Consider the following 22,026-nt stretch of genomic DNA (forward strand, 5'->3'; position numbering starts at 1 on the left):
GGCTATTAGGTTTATAACTCAATGTAGCATAAATTATTAGGCTGTGTTATCAGTGAAGACTAGTGTCTTAGAAGGACAATGTCAAGTCTGAGGGGCACAGGATCATAGGGTTTTTTCTGTTTTTGTTTTGTTTTTAGTGAGGCAATTGGGATTGTGACTTGCCCAGGGTCACACAGCTAGTAAGTGTTAAGTGTCTGAGGCCGGATTTGAACTCAGGTACTCCTGACTCCAGGGCCGGTGCTCTATCCACTGTGCCATCTAGCTGCCCCATATAGGTTTGGTTTTTAAAGGAAACTCAGAGTTCAATCAACTAATCCAGTCTGATAATTCTACAGATGAGGAAACTGAGGCCCAAGGAAATTAAATGACTTGCCTAAGGTCTCACAAGCAGTTATCAGACGTGGGATTTGAACCCAGTTTCTCTGACTCCAGAGCCAGTTCTCTTTCCTTTGTACCATGCTGCCTCCTATGTTGTGTCATAACATTGCTCCAAGAAGCCTGGGAAAGGGTTAGTGTAGACTATAGTGGATACGGCATTGGATCTAGAGTCAGTAAGATCTGGGTTCAAATCCACATAAAATACTTACTGTCTGAACCTAGACAAGTAAATTAACTTCCTTTTGCCTCGGTTTCCAAATCTGTTAAAAAAGGGATAACTTGGAAGGCTTTTAAGTTGCCTTCCAGTTCTAAATCCATGTTCCCATGACAGCTTTCAGATGATGAAAAGGCTTCTGGCTGCTGACACCCCATAACCTTGACCCAGCAAACATCTTGTGTTTCTCAGAAAGCTGGAGCAAAAGGAGTCATATTTTTTCTCCCACGCTTTTGATCGGTGGAGGAAATCTTGGTGACTCAGGTCTCCTCCTCAGTGTTTGCTCAGCTGCTGGAACTGCGGCCTCATTTCTAGGCATCAGCACCCCAGAGGTCTCTACAGTGCAGTTCCAGATGCCGGCCCGGGTTACAAAGATGTGGTGAGTGTGGTCTTTGCCAAAAACCATGTGGCCTGCAGGGCTTAGTCTTTTGAAGGGCCCTGTGGGATAGATGTTAGTAATAGTGGTAATAACTCTTATAGCATTGTTATTTTGATAAAATATTTTCTATACATTATCTCATCTGAGAGGCAGTATGGTATAGATAGACAGCCAGTCTTGAGGTCAGGATGATCAGAGCTTGTCTCCAGTACATACTTGCTGTGGAATTATGAGAGAGTCACTTAAATTGTCAGCATCCTAAAGCAATAGCTTCCAAAGTGCAGGGATGTGGCCCCATATAGAGCTATGGAATGACTCCAAGGGGTAATCAACCAATCAGATGCATCTAACCCTTCTCATGATAGTCAATGATCAATAGTCCAATAGTCAACACAACCAGACCTACCTGCCATAGCTTGGTGGTGCAGTGAAGAGAGTACTGCACCTAGAGTTACGAAGATCTAGGTTCAAATCCAGTTTTAGACATTTATTAGCTGTATAACCCTCGGCAAATGACTTAAGCTGTCTGTCTCAGTTTCCTCCATCTGTAAAATGGGGATGATGATACCATCCACCTCCCAGGGGTATTGTAGGCACTTAGTAAGTACCACTTGACTGACTGACACCAGGCATCCAAGTAGCCTCCTATTGACATGTCTGACTTCCCACCAGGAACATGCCCCTACCTCTCCAGCCAGCTATTCCTTGAGTCTTTTCTGAAGTTTTTACTGACATCAAGCCCAAAGTGGCTTCTTTGCAGCTCTCTCCCATTGCTTCTGGTTCTGCCCTCTGCAGCCAAACAGAGTAAATCCAATTCCTCCTCCATTTGTTATCCCATCAGATATTTAAAGATATTTATGTTCTCCCTTGGGCCTTCTCTTCTTCAGGATAAACTCACCCACTTACTTTGACTGACCAGCCTATGACTGGGCTCAAGCCCTTCCTCATCTTGGGTTGGTTTGCTTTCCTTTGAACATTTTCCAGCTTATCAATGCCCTTCTTGCATCAGAACACCCTGAACTGATCAAAATACTCCAGAAAAGGTCTGAGGAGGTCATGGTACAGTGAGACAGTTACTGACCTACTGAAGTTATACCCAAGATCAGATTAACTATTTTGACTCTCACATCACACTGCTGACTCACATTGAGCTAAGACCTTCAGATCTTTTTTAGAACAACTGCTGGCTTTCCCATTTTATACTTCTGAAGGTGATTTTTTTTGTACCCAAGGATTACTTTAATTTAAATCTTTTAAAATTACATCTTATTAGAGTCAGCCCAATGCTCTAGCCTGTCAAGATCTTTACTGATCCCAATCCTCATAAATAATATCAGTTAGGTGGTTGTTGTTGTCCTTTGTTCTCAAAGAGGACCAAAATGACATGACTGATGGGGTCAAGGTACAGTGTGTCCTACTGTAGTTGATCAGATTCATATGATCAGAAAGCTCTATTAGAAGTTGGACACAAATAGTCCATATGAATATTTGGAATGGAGATGTCTCACAATTTGTGCATCTCACTTTTATTTTGAGATACCACAATTTTGCTTTGCTTATAGAGCATAGCACCTTCTTTGATGTGGTTATACCATCTTGGACAGTCCTGTGCCAGTATATCCCATAACTCACAATCAATACTAAAGTTCTTCAGAGAGACCATGAGAATGTCCTCGTATTCCTTCTTCTGATCACTATGTAAGCACTTGCCTTCTGTGAGTTCTCTATAAAATTGTCTTTTAGAAAATGTATATTTGGCATTGGAACAACATGGCAGCCCATTGGAGTTGTACTCTCTCTAGTAGAGTTTGAATGGTTGGCAGCTTCCTGGAGGCTAGGTGGTACAGTGAAGAGAACACTAGGGCTACAAGCAGCAAGACCTGGGTTCAAATCTGGCTTCAGATACTAAATGTATAACCTAGACAAGTCAATTAAATTCTATTTGAATCAGTTTCCTCAACTGTAAAATTGGGAACCTACTTCCCAGGGTTATTGTGAGGATCAAATGAGATGACATCTATAACCCATGTAGCACAGTTCCTGGCACATAGTAGGGATTAAATGAATGCATGTTCCCTTCCCGATCTTCCATCCTTCCCAATTTTGAACCATCTGAAATTCTTAGGAGTATGCCATCTATTCCTTTACCTAAGTCATTGATAAAAATGTTGAATAAAACAGGAACAAAACAGCTTCCCTAGAACAGTCTACTAAACCTCCTGCCATATAGACATTGAACCACTGACTTGCCAAGTGTCACACAGCTACTAAGTGTCTAAAGCCAGATATAAACCTAGGTCTTCCTGACTCTGGTTCCATTTCTTTATACACTGTGTCACCCAACTGCCTGCTAATATAAGAGACTTTATAATACTAATGACAACAACAATAACAAAAACTAACACATAGTACCTACTATGTACCAGGCACTATACCAAGCACTTTACAAATATTACATCATTTGATCACTACAACTCTATGAAGTAGGTGATACTTAATTATCCCCATTTTACAGATGAGGAAACAGACAAATGGAGGTTAAGCGACTTACCCAGGAAAAGCTTTACTAAAACCTAAGCGAACCATATCCACAACATTCCTTTTATCTATTAGTTTAATTATCCTGTCAAAGAGGAATAAAGTTAGTCTGCTATGACCTGCTCTTTTTGAGCTGCCTTTTTTTTTTTTGGAGGGCAATGGGGGTTAAGTGTCTTGCCCAGGGTCACATAGCTGGTAAGTATCTAGTGTCTGAGGCCGGATTTGAACTCAGGTACTCCTGAATCCAGGGCCAGTGTTTTATCCACTGCACCCCCTAGCTGTCCCAATGACCTGCTCTTTTAAAAAATTATTTTCAGTTCCAAATTCTTTCCCTCCCTCCAGTGCCCTCCCCTCCCCATTGAGAAGGCAAGCAATATGATACCCATATATGTGTGAAGTCATGCAAAACATATTTCCATATTAGCCATCTTGCAAATAAAGCAAGAAAAAAAGTGAAAAAATGCTTCAATCTGCACTCAGAGTTCATCAGTTTTAAATCTCTGGAAGTGGAGCAAATGCTGTCTTTGTGTACAATCACTGCTTCATTTTCTGGACATTTATCAACTCTTTCTTTAATAATCTACTCTATAATTTCCTCTGGAATTGAAGTTAGGATGACTGCCATAACAGTTTATGAAACCTCTTCTCTTTTCCCCCCTTCACGCTTTTTGGGGAAAATCAGGACTTTTGGCTTTTCCCAGTCTTATAGCATCTCTCCTTTTCTATAACCTTTCAAGTATTACCAACAGTGGTTCAGCCATCACATTGACTGGTTCTTTCAATACCCTAAGAAGCAACTCATCTAAGCTCATCTAACTTGAATTCATCAGGGGCTCTCTTACTATATTTTAAATTATTCTGGATGTCAACTCCCTGGTAATAACTTTTGTTTTGTCCTGTCAAGGGTTTCATGATACCCATTAGGTCAAATTTGCCTCTGTGTTAGGACTTCTAGTGTCTAGTTCTTGCTTATCTCCCAAATTGTGGGAATTGATGTAGACACATTTAAAGCCATGAATTTTACTGTTGAATCTTTTCTTGGATTTTGTCTTCTGTGAATTTCTAGGTGTCTCAAATGACATTCTTTTTTTCATCATGAATAGTTACTCTATAGCATGAATTTATATAGGCAGTCTTCTTCCTCCCCCATCCCTTTTGCTTTAAACCTCTTTTGATTAGATTTGTAAGACACACACAGCAAATAACAGCCTTACCAGCTTTTATTAAATGTATTCTCTAGCTAGGAATCTGTCACCCCTAGATTTGAAGTCATGGTCTGGATGTCCAAATCTCTTTCTCAGACATTACCTTCTTAACCAGATATTCACTTAACATATTAATTTTTATCTTCTTCATCCTTTTCCTTTAATGGGCAATAATGAAGCAAATAACCTGTACTTATGGTCTTCAGTTTTAATTTGTTGTGGGTTTTTTTTTTGCCAAGACTTCATAATTTTTGGAAACACCTTTTAAAGGTTTTTTGGTAGTTATTTGTACCAACATAAATCACCAGAAATGGATATTTCATATTTTGTATGAATCTTGTATATGCCTGAATATATATATATATATGTGTGTGTGTATATATATATATACATATATATATATACATATATATATATACATATATATATATAGGTCACCTCCCTCATTGAAATGCAAGCTTCTTCTTGAGGGCAGTGATTGTTTTCACCTTTTTATTTGACTCCCCAGCACTTAGCAAGTAAGTATTTAATAAATTAAGCTCAATAATTTAATTATTAGTTGTTTAGTAAGCAATTAATAAATACTTGTTCATTGATTTGTAGTTGTCATCCATTTTGGTAAGTCTTAGGGACTCTGTCATGATTTGGAAAAAGTGCCCCAGTAAAATAACAGATCTCTCTATTGTTATCAGAGCGATTAAGAGTTGCCACAGTACTCCCTGAGCAGAGAATCTCTAGCTACCAATACTCTTCTCTTCTTCTGCTGACCCTTATTGGAAGAACTCTCACCTGATAACTTCAGTGACTGCTATACCATTCTTTGAGGGACAAGTAGCTTCTTTCTTCCTTGAGCACCCAGCTGCCTGTCCTTCAGGAGGAATATGAAATCTATTTTTAAGCTCTAAATGTGTAGATATAGTTTTCCTTCTTTTTCTACTCTGTGAAACACTCTTCCACTCTCTGATAGCCTGACAAGAGTCACAGTACCTATCTTCCATTCCAGAATGACATTTTCCCCATTGAAGCCTTTCTTCTGCTCTGTTTAGTACAATTTCATTGTCCCTAACAACCTGTAGTGTGAAGGAGTGTTCCTGAAGACCTCACTTTTTCCTCGGAGAGAAATCATCCTACATTTAGAATTCCGAGGAATCATTCAGGTGTAATGCAACTGTGATTCACTCAATGCAAGTCACAGCAGAGTAATCCCTGCTTTCTATACTGGATGAAATTTTCAGCCTTGGTTTTTAGTTTGTTTGTTTTACCTACTTGTGGGTGCTTTTGCCTCAGCCCATAACCACCAGATTAATTTATAGCCAATTATCACATCTTAATCACTTGAGAAATCTACTCAGCTTCCTTTCATTAATCTCAACTACATAGCTATACCACACTTCCTTTTCTGCCTTATGTGAATTTCTTATGTAACCAATTTTCTTCACCCACCAATCTATTCTATAAATATGCTTTGCCTTCTAATTGTTTTGCTTAGTTTTTCCTAAATATCCTGCTTTGTCTTGCCAACTACCTTCTCCTTTTCTTTCTTGAGTCTTCTTTTCTAACTTCTCCCTAATCTTTTTGATCCTCTTTAATTCTCTTTTACCTTTTATATTCTCCATAATTGTTCTTGATGCTGCTTCTCTTTCAAGAAATTCAATCTGCACCAGTAACTAGGCCTAGAGATCTTCTTTAAATTTTCCTCAATTTTTCCATCTGAAAGGGTTCAGTACCACTGAACTCCTCATTGAACATATGCTATATCATATTGCAATAAACCATAGGAACATGAATTTAGAGCTGGAAGGGACCTAGGAGCACTCTACTGTGCATCCTCACTTTACAGATAAGGAAACTGAGGGATGTTCAGCACCTTACCTAAGAGTACAAAAGTAATAGGTGGAAGATATAGGATTCAAATCCAGGTTCACTATCTCTAAATCCAGACTGTAGGTGCCAGGGCAAACTGAAGCCCAAGGGTCAAATCAGCCCACCTATTTCGGTAGACCCCCAGATAAGAATGGTTTTTTACATTTTTAAATACAATAAAACTTTATTTTAAAATGTAAAAACCATTCTTAGTTCACTACTGTACAAAAAATGGTGGTGTGCCAAATTTGGTTTTAGAGACCCCTGCTCTAAACTATGTCTTAATACTTTGGAAAGGTTGTTGTTGTTCAGTCACAACTGGAAAAATGGTGCTGTTATCAGAGGAAGGGGAGTCACTGTGTGCAAGGGCGATCAGGGAAGGTTCCTTGGAAGTGGTAGAGTTTGATCTCAGTTTTGATGTATCATAAATCTAGAGCTGGGAATATTCTCATAGACCATCCATCCCAGCTCTCTCATTTTATAGAAGAAACTGAGTTCCAAAGAAGTTGGGTTTGTATGACTTTCTTCAAATGCAAATACTGTTTTCACATGTACAATGTTGACTTTCATAAAGGTGGCTAGGAAGGCAATACCCCATAATGTCTTCATCTTGTCATGTGCTGGGTGAGTAAAATCCAGCTCTAGACTTTGCCTTGCAGTAAGATAGGCAGTCTGCCTCTCTTCCAGTCCTTCTATAAGTCTCTTGGCTTCTGACACAATTTGTGTGTGTGTGTGTGTGTGTGTGTGACAGATAGACTGAGGAGGCCAATTTAAACAAACTTCAGATTTTAAAAAGCACTGATATTTCTTCTTAACTTCCTTAAATTTTGTGTAGAGGGAAATTGGAATGTGAGCTTCTTGAGGGCAGAGATCATGTTTTTGCTTTTTTTTTTTTTAGCCCCAGTACGTGGTTTAGGGACTAGCATATTAAGTGGTTAATAAATACTTGTTAATTGATTAGTTAACAGGCATGATGGCTTTAGAAGAAAGTAGTTTGTATTTTGAGTAAGTTGGAGAGAAGTGATTAATGAATAAAGAGAACCACTATAGAATAACAGATCACATTTCTAGTGCTTTAAAGCTTACAAAACAATTTCCCCACAATGATATTGTGACATGGGTATTGTACTTTAAAAAAAAAATCTCCATTTGACTGGAACCCAGATAGTACAATTTTAACATATGCTAGCTGTGTGCCCATGGGCTAGTGACATGGCTTAAAATACAGTCCTATTTCCACTATTCCATGAGAATAGTGCTAACATTTCTATTGCTTTTTAATCGACCGACAAGATTTCATTAAGTACCTACTAGGTGCCAATTACTGTGCTATTTCCATTATCTTATTTAATATTCACTGAAATCCTGAAAGATAATTACTATGCATATGATCATTCCTACTTTATAAAGGAGGAAACACACTGAGAAGAAGGGAAGGAAAGAAGGGAAGAAGGGAGGGAGGAGAAAAAGGAGGGAGGGAGAAGGGAAGGAAGGGAGGGAAGAAAGAATGAGGGAAGGCTGAAATAAGGGGGAAGGAGGAAAGAAAGAAGGAAGAAGGGAAAGAAGGATAACAACATATATTAAGTATTTACTATATGTCAGGTAGTTTGCTAAGGGCTAGACATACAAACAAAAACAGAAGCAAAGGCAGACCCTGTCCTCAATGAGTGTATATTTTTTTTCTTAATTGAATAGATTTTATTTTCCAAAATATATGTAAAAACAAATTTTGACATCAATTTTTTAAAACTTTGTGTTCCAACTTCTCTTCCTCCCTCCCTTCCCACCCCCCACTTACAAGAACTTAAGCAATTCAAAATAAGTTATATATGAGTAGTCATGGAAAACATTCCCACATTACCTAGTTTGTGAGAGAAAACAGTTAAAAAACAAAACTTCAGATCAAGGAATTGTCAAAGAAAAAAAAATTAAAAATGTGTTTCCATCTGTTTTCAGATACTATCAGTTTTTTCTCTGTAGATGGGTTGCAATTTTCATCAGTCCTTCAGGATTATATTGGATCATTGCCTTGCTGAAAATAACCACATGCTTCCTAGCAGATCATCTTACACTATTGCTGTTATTTTGCATACAGTACATTTCACTCTGCTTCAGTTCATGTAGGTCTTTCCACATCTTTCTGATAGTTTCCTGTTCATCATAACCTGTATATAGTACCTTAAACTTGACAAATAATTTTCTTCATAATAGCCCAGCAAAGTAGGTACCATACGTTTTGCCATTATATTCAATCATTATAACCATTTCCCTCCATGCTATTCCTTTCCCATGATATTTACTCTATTTTCTATCTTCTTTTAACCTATTCCTCCTCAAAAGTGTTTTACTTCTGACTGTTCCTTTCCCTGCTCTGCACTCCCTTTTTCACCCTTCCCTCCTTATCCTCTTCTCCTCCTACTTTCCTGTAGGGTTAAATAGATTACTCCTCCCAATTGGGTGTGGATGTTATTCTCTCCTTGAGCCCACTCTGATGAGATTAAGGTCTTTGAGCTAATTCTGTGTTCTAAATTTTTCTTCCTACTTCCCTCTTTAACCCTCCCTATGAAATCAAGCAATTCAATATATCATACTTGTGCGGTAATGCAGAACATCTTCACCTTCCTCAAAACTGTTTTGCTTTTTACTGCTCTCTCCTCCAATCTGCCCTTCACTCCTTCCCCTCTACTCCCCTCCCCATTATTTCCCTCCCCTCCCACTTTCCCTGAGGGCAAAAATATATTACTATACCTACTTGAGTATGTATGTTAGTCCCTCTTTGAGCCAATTCTGATATTAAGGTTCACTCACTCCCCAACTCCTTCCCCCTCTTCCCCTCCCCTCCATAGGCTTTTTTCTTGTTTCCTTCATGTGAACTACTTCTCCCCAGACCATCTCTCCCCTTCCCCCTCCCCCAGTCTATTCCTCCTACACCTCAACCCTATTTTAAAGATGTCGTCATGGGTTAGTTAGGTGGCACAGTGGACAAAGCACCACCCCTGGACCCAGGAGACCCCAAGCCCAAATCTGGCCCCAGATATAAGACACCCCACCCTGTTTGCCTTGCAAAAAACAAAACATAAATGCTTTACAGATATTATCCCTTCGTATTCAGTTCAGACCTATTTCTTCTATGAATTCCTTACTGAGAATGTTCTTATGAGTTTAAAGTATTATCTTCCCACTTAGGAATGTAAACAGTTTGATCCTTTAATATCCCTCATGAAGTATTTTTCCTGTTTACCTTTTTGTGCTTCTCCAGGGTCTTGTATTTGAAAGTCAAATGTTCTATTTAGTTCAGGTCTTTTCATCACAAATGCCTGAAACTCCTCTTTTTCATTGAAGTCCCATTTTTTCCTCTGAAAGATTATAATCAGTTTTGCTGGGTACATGATTCTTGGCTGTAGTCCCAGTTCCTTTGCCCTCTGGAATATCATATTCCATGCCCTTTAGTCCTTTAATGCAGATGCTGCTAGATCTTGTTTTAGCCTTATTGGAGCTCCACAGTATTTGAATTCCTTTTTTTCTAGCTGCTTGTAATATTTTCTCCTTGACCTGGGAGCTCTGGAATTTGGCTATAATAATCCTGGAGGTTTTCCTTTGGGATCTCTTTCAGGAGGTGATCAGTGGATTCTTTCAATTTCTATTTTGCTTTCTGCTTCTAGAATATCAGGGCAATTTTCCCTGACAATCTCTTGGAGGATGGTTTCTAAACTCTTATTTTGGTTATGGTTTTTAGGTAGTCCAATGATTTTCAAATTATCTTTCCTGGATCTGTTTTCCAGGTCAGCTGTTTTTCCAAGGAGATATTTCATATAGCCCTCTTTTTTTTTTCTTCAGTTGGGTTTGCTTTACTGTGTCTTGGTTTTGCATAAGTTCACTAACTTCCATTTGTTCAATCCTAATTCTTAGGCAATTATTTTCTTGATAGAGCTTTACTATTTCTTTTCCCATTTGGCTTTTCAAACTGTTGACTTTTTTCTCATTACTTTCCTGCATTGCTCTCATTTCTCTTTCCATTCTTTCCTCCATCTCTCTAAATCTTCCTTTCATCTCTCCTACTTTCTCTTCAAAGTCCCTTTTGAGTGCTTCCATGGCCTGAGACCAATTAATATTTTTATTGGAAGCTTTGAATATTGGAGCTTTGACTTTGTTATTATCTTCTTCTTCTGAGGGTGCATTGTGGTCTACCTTTCCCCCAAAGAAGTTTTTGATGGTCTGCTGCTTTCTCTGCCTACTCATCGTGGCCGACTATTTCTTGGCTTTTAACTCCTTCTTAAAGTGTAGTGTTGCTTCCAGGACACACTGTTCGAGCTACAGTGTGGCCCAGGGGGTGATTGGGCTTCTTCTCAGACTGCCTGGCCTATGAGTAACCATGGCTGCTTTCTCTTTGACCCAGAAACAGAAGTCTAATTGAACTCTGATTCTCTATGGTCAGAAGCTTGGTGTGCCTGTGCCCCTCCCGCACTGGGCCATCACCACTCGATTCAGCCCACTGGTTCAGAACCCAGACGCTTCACCCTAACTCCAGCAGAGACTGACTCCACTTCACCCCGGCCTACTGCTGATCCCCCTCACCAGTCCATGATTGGAGCCTTAGAAGCTACTGGTGCTGAATACTCTGATGGGTGCTGGAAGCACTGTCTGTTCCTGGCTGGGTCCGGACTGCATGCTGAGCTGTTCAGCCTGGTCAGTAGGTGATCGCAATTGCCCTCTTTTGCTGAAAAATAGTCTCACTTTGTTCTTATGTGAATTAGGCTGCTCTGTTTTGTTTTGTTTTGTTTTTTAACCACATTATTTGGGCATGAGTGGATGGGTTTATCTGGAGCTTGTGGGAGTCACAGCCTCGCCTTGGCCATCTTGGCTCTGCTCCTGATGAGTGTACATTTTAATAGGGGAAGATAATACAGAAACGGAAACTGATAGGGTTGAGAGGGGGCAATGAAGATATAATTTTGAAGTCTAAAAGCCAGGATCTGGGCTGAGAAGAGAATGAGGGCCTGTCTCCTCCCCGCCTCCCTCACCAAATGAAGGCTCCAAGAGGAACTGTTGTTCTTATTCATGCTTTGTTTTTGAAGGGGACTAATGACATCATAGGGTGATATCTTGAGTTGTGCATGAAATGGATTTAAGTGAGGAGGAGTTGCACAAAGTCATCAGCCTCACTTTCCTCCAAAGTCATTGAAGTCCAGTGGCAAGACAAAAGTCAGAATTATTGGCTATGGCACAGGATGCATTGGATGACCTGGCATCTTCCATGTCTGACTAAGCTCCAAGTGCTCCTCAGCCGCCTGAATAACTATTGGAACAAATTGTTCTCATCTGCCCATTCTACAGGGGGGAGTCTTCACATGTTTGGCATAGACATCCCCTTACCTCACTGATGTGTTTGAGGTCTTTCAGTTATCCCCAACTTAGTTCAGCCCATCTGCCCAGATGGTTTTATTGATGTGTGGCTACTCTGCATACAGCTTCTTGGAACCATGGGTGAAACTTGGGTAAAGGTGGACGCCAAAGGTGGATGAGCAGCCCTGAAAAGGGCTCATCAAGCCCTTACATCAGAGGTGCTGGTACTCCCTGAACACCCCAACCTCCCAAAGAACTAACCAATGAAAAAAAAAAGACCAACATTACACAAGGGTTGTCCAGGTTACGAAGGCCACATCGAGAGTTGGATGTTCCAGGATGAAGAGGTTCTAGGTGCTGAGGATAGCTACAGGATCAAAGAGTGGCAGAGGGATAGTTCTCAAGTCTAGAATCCAAGAGCAGAACTGGGAAGTAAATAAAGGATGGCTTGGGCCCCTCCACAAAATGGAGGCTTAAGTTTCCAGGGGAAACTTAAGAGAAAAGTTCAATGACTTTCCTACCATCATTCAGTTAATGACTATAAGAAGCAGGATTCACAAAGAATCTCATGGAATTTTAGAGCTGGAAGGTACCTTAGCCGCCATCTTGTCCAATCCATGACCCTCAATGATCTCCATTATGAGATATTTGACAAGTCGTCTTGACATCTTCCTGGCTTGAAATTCAACCCTTTCCCTATTTTATTCCTCAATGCTTTTCAGGGGAGATCCACTGAAAATCTCAGACAACTACTGTTTACACTGGTTATTCTCCATGCCTGGAATGCTCTCCATCCTCATGTTCACCTCCTCTTTTCCTTCAGGTCACACCTCACATCCCACCTTCTATAGGAAGTCTTTCCCCATTCCTTTTTTTTTTTTTTTTTTGGTGAGGCAATTGGGGTTAAGTGACTTGCCCAGGGTCACACAGCTAGTAAGTGTCAAGTGTCTGAGGCCAGATCTGAACTCAGGTCCTCCTGAATCCAGGGCCAGTGCTCTATCCACTGTGCCACCTAGCTGCCCCCCCATTTCCTTTTAATTCTAGTGCCTTCCTTCTGTTGATTATCTCCAATTTATCCTGTATGTAACTTGTTTGTACATAGTTCTCTACATGTTCTCTCCCACTTTAGACAGTGAACTCCTTGAAAGAAGGTTTTAGTTTTTTTTACCTTTCTTTGTATCCCCAGCAATTATCAGAGTGCCTGGCAAATAGCAAGCACCTTAGAAATATTTATTGGCTGCCTAATGACTGATTGAGAAATAGGCTAAGAAACCTCTATCTGTTTGGGTAAAACACAATTTAAAAACCCCCCAAAATAAAACCTGCCTTCCCTTTAAAAAGAACACTTCATCCTCAGTGAGTTCCCATCCAATGTTTTATTTATTTATTTTTGGAAGCATACTCTTTTTTTGCTTTTTTCTTTCTTTTTAAATTAAATTAATTAAATTTTTAATTTATAGAACAAAATGAGTATTTCCATAATAGAATAAAATAGAAAAATAGAATAAATAAATATAGAATAAAAAGATGATTTCACGTGAAATGACAAATCTATTATGTGCAACTTGCTATTCCTTTTAAATATATAATAAAGTTATTATGTGCATTTCTTTTTTTCCATTTTTTTCCTTTTCCCTTGCCCTTTCCTAATGATGGCTGCCATTAGACACAAATATGTATATACATGTAAAAATAATTTTATGCATACTTCTATTTATCAGTTCTTTCTCTGTATGCATCTTCCTCATAGGTCCTTTGTACTTAATTTTGGTGTTTATAATAATCAAAATTACCTAGTTGCTCAAAACAATGACTTAAAACAATATTGCTATTACTGTATATAATGCTCTCTTGGTTCTGCTGGGTTTTTTCTTCATTATTTCATACAAGTCTATCCATGTTTTCCAAGATCATTGAGCTCAACATTTCTTATAGCACAGTACTCTTCCATCACAATCATATGCCACAAGTTGTTCAACCATTCCCCAATTGATGGGCACCCCCTCAAAGTCCAGTTCTTTGCCACCACAAAGAGAGCTGCTATAACTATTTTGAACATGTAGGGTTTTTTCCTTTTTTTCTAATCATCTCTGGAACAGACCCAGTAGTAGTATTGCTGGGTCAATGGGTAGAGGCAGTTTAACAACTCTTTGGGCATAATTACAATTGCTATCCAAAATGGTTGGATCAGTTCATAATTCCACCAACAATGCATGTGTCCCAATTTCCCGCATCCCCTCCAACATTTGTTGCTTTTCTCCTTCTATCATTTTAACCAATCTGACAAGGTGTAAAAATTATATAAAGGTTGTTTTAATTAGCATTTCTCTATAATTTGCATTTTTATATGATTTTTATTCTTATACACAAGCAATGTTTTGTTGATGCTTTTTTTCTTTATCATTGCCACTTTCTTGAAATTCCTCCTACCTTACCGAATCCTTCATTATTGCTAAGAGGTATAGTTAAACAAAGGGCCACTAGGTGATGCAGTGGATAGAATGCCAGGCCTGGAGTCAGAAAGACCTTAGTTCAAATCCATCCTCAAACACCAGCTCTATGACCCAGGGCAAATCGTTTAACTTTGTTTGCCTCACTTTCCTCATCTGTAAAATGAACTGGAGAAGGAAATGGCAAGCCACTTTCATATCTCTGCCAAGAAAACTCCAAATGGGGTCATGAGGAGTCAGACACAAGTGAAAAACAATGATAATAGTTAAACAAAAACAACCTGACATGTTGGACCATATCTGATAGCATATGCTTCATTTGGCAGCAGTAATTCTCTTCTTCTCTGCTGGGGGAGGAACAAGCTTTCCTTATCGTCTGAAGTCAATATTGGTCATTGCATTGATCTGAATTTTGATTATCTCTTGGTGCTGTTAGTTTTCCTTTATATACTTGTAGTCCTGGCATATATTGTTTAATCAGTTCTGCTTTCTTCAAACGAATCTTCCTCACTTTCCCAGAATTTTTATTATTTTTCATTTCTTGCAAAACAATAATATTTAATTTATTTTATATGATACAATATATTTAGCTACTTTCCAATCAGTAGATTCATCCCCAGATTGGAACAGAGATAGTCAGGGCTGGAATTAGGCTTGTGGCTGTGTAAATAGAAAGAAGAGGACAGAAACAAGAGATGTTGTGAAGGGAAGTAGAATCACCTGGACTTCACCCCAATTGGTGTTGGGGGTTATTTTTAGTTATTTAAATTGGGGAATTAGAATTATTGTCTACTCTCACTCCTTCCCAGTTAATCATGTGTATAGGAAGTCTGACTATTAGGCCCATAAGCAAGGCACCACCACTCACCTGGTGGCAATATATCAACCACGGCAAAGTGTCTAAGAGGAAATAAACAGCTTCCTGAGAGCTGAGCTTGCAAACTTAAGCCTATAAAGCAATGATGATGTCACACTCCCTCCCTATCCCCGGCTACTTTTCTCTGCATGGGAAGTCAGTACACAGAAGGGGCTGGCTTTCTCCCCACTGCACATCTGGAAGAGCAGCTGCTCTAGTAACTGAGCCATTCCCTTGGGCCCTATTTCCCAGACAGGGTGTTAGGACAGTTTGGGGCATTACAAGGACATTCTCAGTGTATTAGCAATGTCTTGGGTTTCTCTATTTCCTTTTGTTAAATCTGAACCTGCAGGGTGGAGGTGACTACGATGTTGTTTGCATGTGTGACATATGAAGATATAACTGCATTATGTACAGCCTTTGTGAATGTATATCATTATAGGTACTTATGTAAGTTTATATATATGTATATATGTGTGTAGATGTAGATGTAGATGTAGATAGAGATGTAGATGTAGATGTAGATGTAGATGTAGATGTAGATAGAGATAGAGATAGAGCATAAAAGATATAAGATTCTATAAGAACCCTTCTATTTCTAAATATATGATCCTCCTGGAATCTCTTAGCTCCCTTGTTTTAACCTCTTTTATACACTTCTTACATTCTAACTTGCATTGTAGATATTTGTATACGTCTTATCACAGACCAGACAATATGATCCTGGGAGGACATTTCCCTGGGGGGGTAGATTTAATTATTTTCATATTCCTAGTACTTAGCATTGCACATAGTAGGTGCTTAATAAATACATGTTTAATTAATTCCAGGTATCATTTCCCAGATCATGTATATGTATATGTGTGTATGCATACATGTATGTGGAGGCATACAAGTATGTGGATGTGTATTGTGCATGTACACGTATGTGTATGTATATGTGTGTCACACACACGAATACACATAGAGAGACAGAAGAGAAGAGAGGGAGGGAGGGAGGGAGAGAGACAGAGACAGAAACAGACACACAGAGAGAGACAGAGAAATAGACAGAAAGATATATCTATATCTATGCTTTGGTGCCTTATATTATGTGTATATATATATATATATATATACACACACATATATATATATGTGTGTGTATCTATTTCTATACAGTGTATATGAGGGGAAGTGTCCTTTTGTATATCTGTGAATCTCTAGCTTCTGCATAAGATCTTTCCTTTCCCTCCTCCCAGTTAGGAGCCTCCCCCTTAACCCAACAAGATTTCCTTGTATATGTTTTGTGTTGGTTTTGTATGTACCTATATGTGTGCATATCATCTCCTTCATTACAATGTAAGCTCTGGAGGATGAGGACATGTTTTACTTTTGTTCTCATTTCCCCAGCCCCTAGCATAGTGCCAAGCATAAGTAGTCACTTAATAAATACTCCAATATTTATTGATTGATATGTGTACATTTGTCTATATATTCACACATAGATACACAGACATTCTTTCACATCTTCCTGATGTGACTGGAAGCGAAGTGTAAATAACTGGATCATGCAGGGCAATGCATCTCTTCCCCCTGTTCCTTCTCCCTCACTCTAGTGTTTGCAAGTATACTAGAGTCAAAATACAGCAAATCCAGATAGTGGGTGAGAAGGGTCTCAGAGAATCCCTTAATGATCGATCTCTCCTTGGGTGGGAGAAAGAGCACTGAATTTGGAGACATAGTCAGAGCACCAAGATCTGAATCCTACTTTTACTACTTACTGACTGTGTGATCTTGGGCAAATTGCTACTTCTTTGGGGCTCAGTTGCCATATCTGTAAAATGAAGGTATTGCATAAAGGTTGTATAAGATTCCTTATGTTCCATGATCCCTTTCTGCCCAGAAGAGTGTGTCCCTTGGGTATGAAAACTGCCATAAGAAGGCAGTATTCTAGACATGTTTTCAGAAGACCTGAGTTTGAACCTTGGATCCGTGACTATTTGTGTGACCTTGGGCAAACCATTCTGGACCTCAGTTTTCTCATCTGTAAAATGAGTGGAACTCTAAATCATTTAGTTCAGCACTAAATTAATGATCCCATGACCTCTAGCCAGGCCAGTTAAACTCCTTTGAAAGAAATCAGTCACTCTTGCCATTGTTCTATTCCCAGTCCATCTGCATTTCTACCTTTTGAAGTCTGAGTTTATGAGGTGACACCAGTATCACATAGATTCCCCTGACTCCCCATTGAAAAATGATCTGTACAGTGAGATGGATAGAGCACTGGACTTTGAGTCAGAAAGGCCTGAGCTTGAATCTTGTCTCCAATTTTCAGTGTCTCAGTCACCTGGGCAAGGTTTTAAATTTGATTGGACCTCAGTGAAGGGTTGGACCTATATGATTCTGTCTAGTTCTAAATCTATGATCCTCCTGGAATCTCTTATCCTTCTTGGTTGAACTTCTTCTATACACTTAGTACACTCTAACTTGCATATATTTGTATAGGTCTTATCACACACTAGACAATATGCTCCTCGGGAAGGGTAGATTTCAGTATTTTCCATCTTTCTTTTCTTAGTACCTAGTACTGCAGAGAGTATGTACTTAATAAATAGATGTTCAATTAATTTCAGTGGTTATTGCCTGGATCTGATGAGGAAGGCATATTACCCAAATGGGGTCGAGCCATTTTGCTAGAGACAACCCTCCAAATAGCTCGCCAAGCTTTGTCTGCATTGCTCTTCATGCAAACTCCAAAAAGCAGTTTCTCATCACAGTTTGAAATTGAACCAACCAACCACTTTTTCCTTTGCTGACAGTCCGACAGGAGCTTGTCTAAACCATGTGTTTGTCTAAAATGCCAGCAACTGCTTAAAATTCATCTCACGCATGTGAATTGTTCACATCAAACGTGTGCAATGAATTATGCTTCCTTTCCAAAGAAAGCACCTGATATTTTTTTTAGACTTCAAGCTCATTGCTAATTTGAAACACTGGTGAGAGGTTGTGTTTTCTTCCTAATCTTTGAGTGAGGGAGTTGCATTAGTTCTCAGGTATAGGCTCACTCAAAGTAGGAGGTTCTAGGTTATGTGATTGGAGAACTGCTGGTCAGGGTTCCCTTGTCCCAGATTCTCTCCATAGCTTGTCAGAATTCTGGAACTTCCACCATCATGGATTTATTTATTTGGATCCTAAAGGCTTTTGCATATTAAAGGTTTTCCTACTAAAGACTAAATACTCTTTAAAGGGGAAGTACCTTAAGCTTTAAACTGTTCACCCCTTAGCAGAGGGAGATTAATTGGCAGCCAGCTGAGATGAAGGAGGCCTTTCAGAAATGAGACAGAGGATGGCACCTGTGGGGAATTGCAGGGTGCTCTTGAATTGGAGAATTTCAGAGCTAGAAGGGAGCTCAGTGGTCATCTAATCCAACCAATACTTGAAGTAGGAAATTCCTTTTGAAACATCCCCTGAAAATCAACATTACGTTTTTGCTTAATAAAGAACCCACTACCTCTCATGGCTACCCATTCTGATTTTGAATAGCTCTAATTATTGGGAAGTTTTCCTGAAAACCGAGGTAAAATCTGCCTCCCTATAACTTTCAATAATTATTTCTAATATTGCCCTCTGGTGACAAACAAGTTTGACCCTTCTTCCACAGGAGAGCCTTTCAGACATTTGCAGGCAGTGATGATGTCTGCTCTTCTCTAGATGAAACATCTCCAGTTTCTTCAACCCATATGGTAGGGTCTCTATTTCCCTCACCATGCTGGTTACCATCCTCTGTAGGTGTTATGTCTTATTAGTGTCTCCCCTAAAATTTGCCATAAAGAATGATCACCATACTCTGGATGTGGTTTGACCAGAACAGAGTATAATGGAATTGTAATCTTCTTTATCCTACATATGATACCTTTATCTAGAAGACCAAAACACACAGTGGAACTTCATGGAATGTGTATTGGACTTTGTGTCAGAAGATCTTACTTTAACTTCCATCTCCATTTTTATCAGTTTGACTATTAGAAAGCCATTTATTTATTCTCTTTGAACTTACCCATCTCCCATGATTGTTGTGAGAAGTTGTTTTTCAGCCCTGTTCATCTCTCTGTGATCCCATTTGGGCTTTTCTTGGCAAAGATAGTAGAACAGTTTGCTATTTACCCTTTCCAGTTCATTTTGCATATGAGGAAACAGAGGCAAACAGGATTAAGTAACTTGCCCAGGGTCACACAGCTAGTAAGTGTTTGAAGGCAAATTTGAACTCAGGTCCTCCTGACTCCAGGGCTAGTGCTCTATCAACTATGACACCTGAAGATGAGTCTTCTTGACTCCAGCCTGGATGCTCTATCCATTATGCCACCTAGCTCTTATGAGAACAGTGTTTTGTAAACCTTAAAACACTATGTGTGGTTAACATTAATCCAGACTAAGGTGATATTATATTCTGGTTGTCACATGGTTAATTCAAATAGAGTTTATGGTCCATTAAAGCCAAGGTTTTTGTTTTGTTTTTAGCATGAGCTGAAGATTATTTGAAACTCAAGTGAAGGACTTTATATTTATCCTAATTAAATTTTATCTTATTACATTCAAATTATTTTTCTAGCCTTTTGCAAATTCAAATTCCATCATCCAATGTATTAAATAGCCCTTTCAACTTCATGTCATTCAGGAAATCGATAAGCATGCTTTCATATATATCATTGAGAAAAGTGATAAACAGAATAGGAGTAAGGACAGATCTTTGGAACATTCCACTAGACCTCCTTCTCTTGGTTGACATCAATCCACTAATCACTACTTTTGAGGAATCTGTTCAACCACTCTTGGAAACATTTAATTGTACTGTCATCCAGCCTACCCTTCTCCATCTTACCCACCAGGATATCATGGGAATAGAGAGCAGAACACTAAAGGGGAAGGAGAAACATCAGAAATAAACTTCATCTACTTCAGTTTTTGTTGTCTGGTCTTTTCAGAGAGTTCTTAGAGTCTACTGATAAGATCTTCAACAACCAACTTTTCCATAGTATAAATTCCATACAAGACATTGGAAACTCCAGGTTTGTTGAGTGGTGTTTTATGTGATCATACTTAGGCAAATATAGTGCAAACCATCAGCATTCTCCAACAACAAATTGGATACTTTATGTTAAATAGCATAACTTTTAATTAAGACAATTGCAAAGCAAATTATTAGGGAAAATCCTCTGTACACAAATTTGTATAGTCCTTTACAGATTTTTAGGCTGCCAGTAGGAAAGAGAACATTCTCCCTTGATAACAGAAGACAATTCACATGCCCAGGCTAGATTACATCCTGGATAGAACACCTTTTCACACCTGTATCACAAAGTGACAAGCCAGGCCTCACTGATGCTGTAATTTGACTATTCTGTTACTGTTCCTCATTGGTAATTCACTACTTCTTTGCAGAGCTGCTGCTATCATCTGCTGCAACTATTTTACATTGCTGGGGCTTCTTCTACCTGAATGAGTGTTATTATTCTTTTTATGAAATTGCTAGGTCAACACACCTAGGTCTACTCAACATATTTTCATTTCTTTTGTTATTTAGCCTCACGACCAAGTCAAGATAGGCCACAAAAGGACAACTGAGATCAAGAACTTTTTTTATTCTTCTAATACTCCTTTCCACCCCTGACATCAAGTTCCTCAGGCTCTTTTGTTATTTAAGTTAGAGTGGCAAATTTATTTACACTCTTATTATATCCCTGATAGCTAACACCAGGCCTTTTACAAATTTCTTTGACACTTCAACAAGCCTCAAGAAGGCAACATTTAAGGGGATGAGGCAGGGCTGGTAATCTTTGAAATTCATTTCAGCCACTGTGCCCAGGTCCTTCTCTTCCATTCCTTTCTTTCTCCGCCCCCCCCCTCCGAGTCCTAGAAAAAGAAATTCTTCTCTTCTATGAGGTCCAGTGTTGGAAATCTAGTATGCTATATGTATTATCATGTATAAAAAGGATTTAACCAGCATTTATTGCAAATGAGTATCAAAAAGCTGATACACTTTAGACACAGTTCAAAGTCTACCACAACAAAAACCTATGGGGAACATCCTGTATTTCTTAATAATTCACCAGGTCAAAGATAGGCTCTGAGATTTCCACCTTCACCTGATGAACCCCTCTCTTGTACCATGAACTGAATAGTTTTCAAAGAGCCAATATTCTTTGTATCCACTTGAGATTCAAACAAATCTTTTTGTCTGTTTGGTTTTATCATGATATCCTCTGGGCCTCTTTTTATTGATAATGATGAAGGGAAGAGAGAGACAAGCTGGTAAAATGAAATTATCTCTGGTTTTCTAACCATATCTCTCTGCCTGCCTTCCTACCTACCTACCTACCTACCTACCTACTGCTCATTTATCTATCCAAGTCTAATTAATACATATTTACTAAGTCCCTTCTATGTTAAAAAAAAAAACAGTGTGAAAAGTAGTCCTGGTTCTCAAGAAGCTCACATTCTAGTGGGGAAAATGTCATGGGAAGAGTTAGCTCTGACACTGATTTACTGTATGATCATAGGAGTAGTTTGGTAGAGAGGAGAGTTATGAAGTACTCTTCAGTGCAATACTGTGGAAAATGTACTGGATAAAACAATGGGAGACATGGATTCTAGTTCTTTCCCTACCACTTATTTTAAGTTGCTGTGTCACCTTCAGTAAGTTTCTATCCTTTTTGGCCCTCAGTTTCCTCATCTGGAAAATGAAGAAGCTGGACTTCATTACTCATTTTTTCATTATTCTGTGATTGTGTTTTAAAGAACATATGAAAAGAGCAAAGAGG

The sequence above is a fragment of the Dromiciops gliroides genome, chromosome 2 (genome assembly GCF_019393635.1).
Source record: "Dromiciops gliroides isolate mDroGli1 chromosome 2, mDroGli1.pri, whole genome shotgun sequence".
Classification (NCBI taxonomy): domain Eukaryota; kingdom Metazoa; phylum Chordata; class Mammalia; order Microbiotheria; family Microbiotheriidae; genus Dromiciops; species Dromiciops gliroides.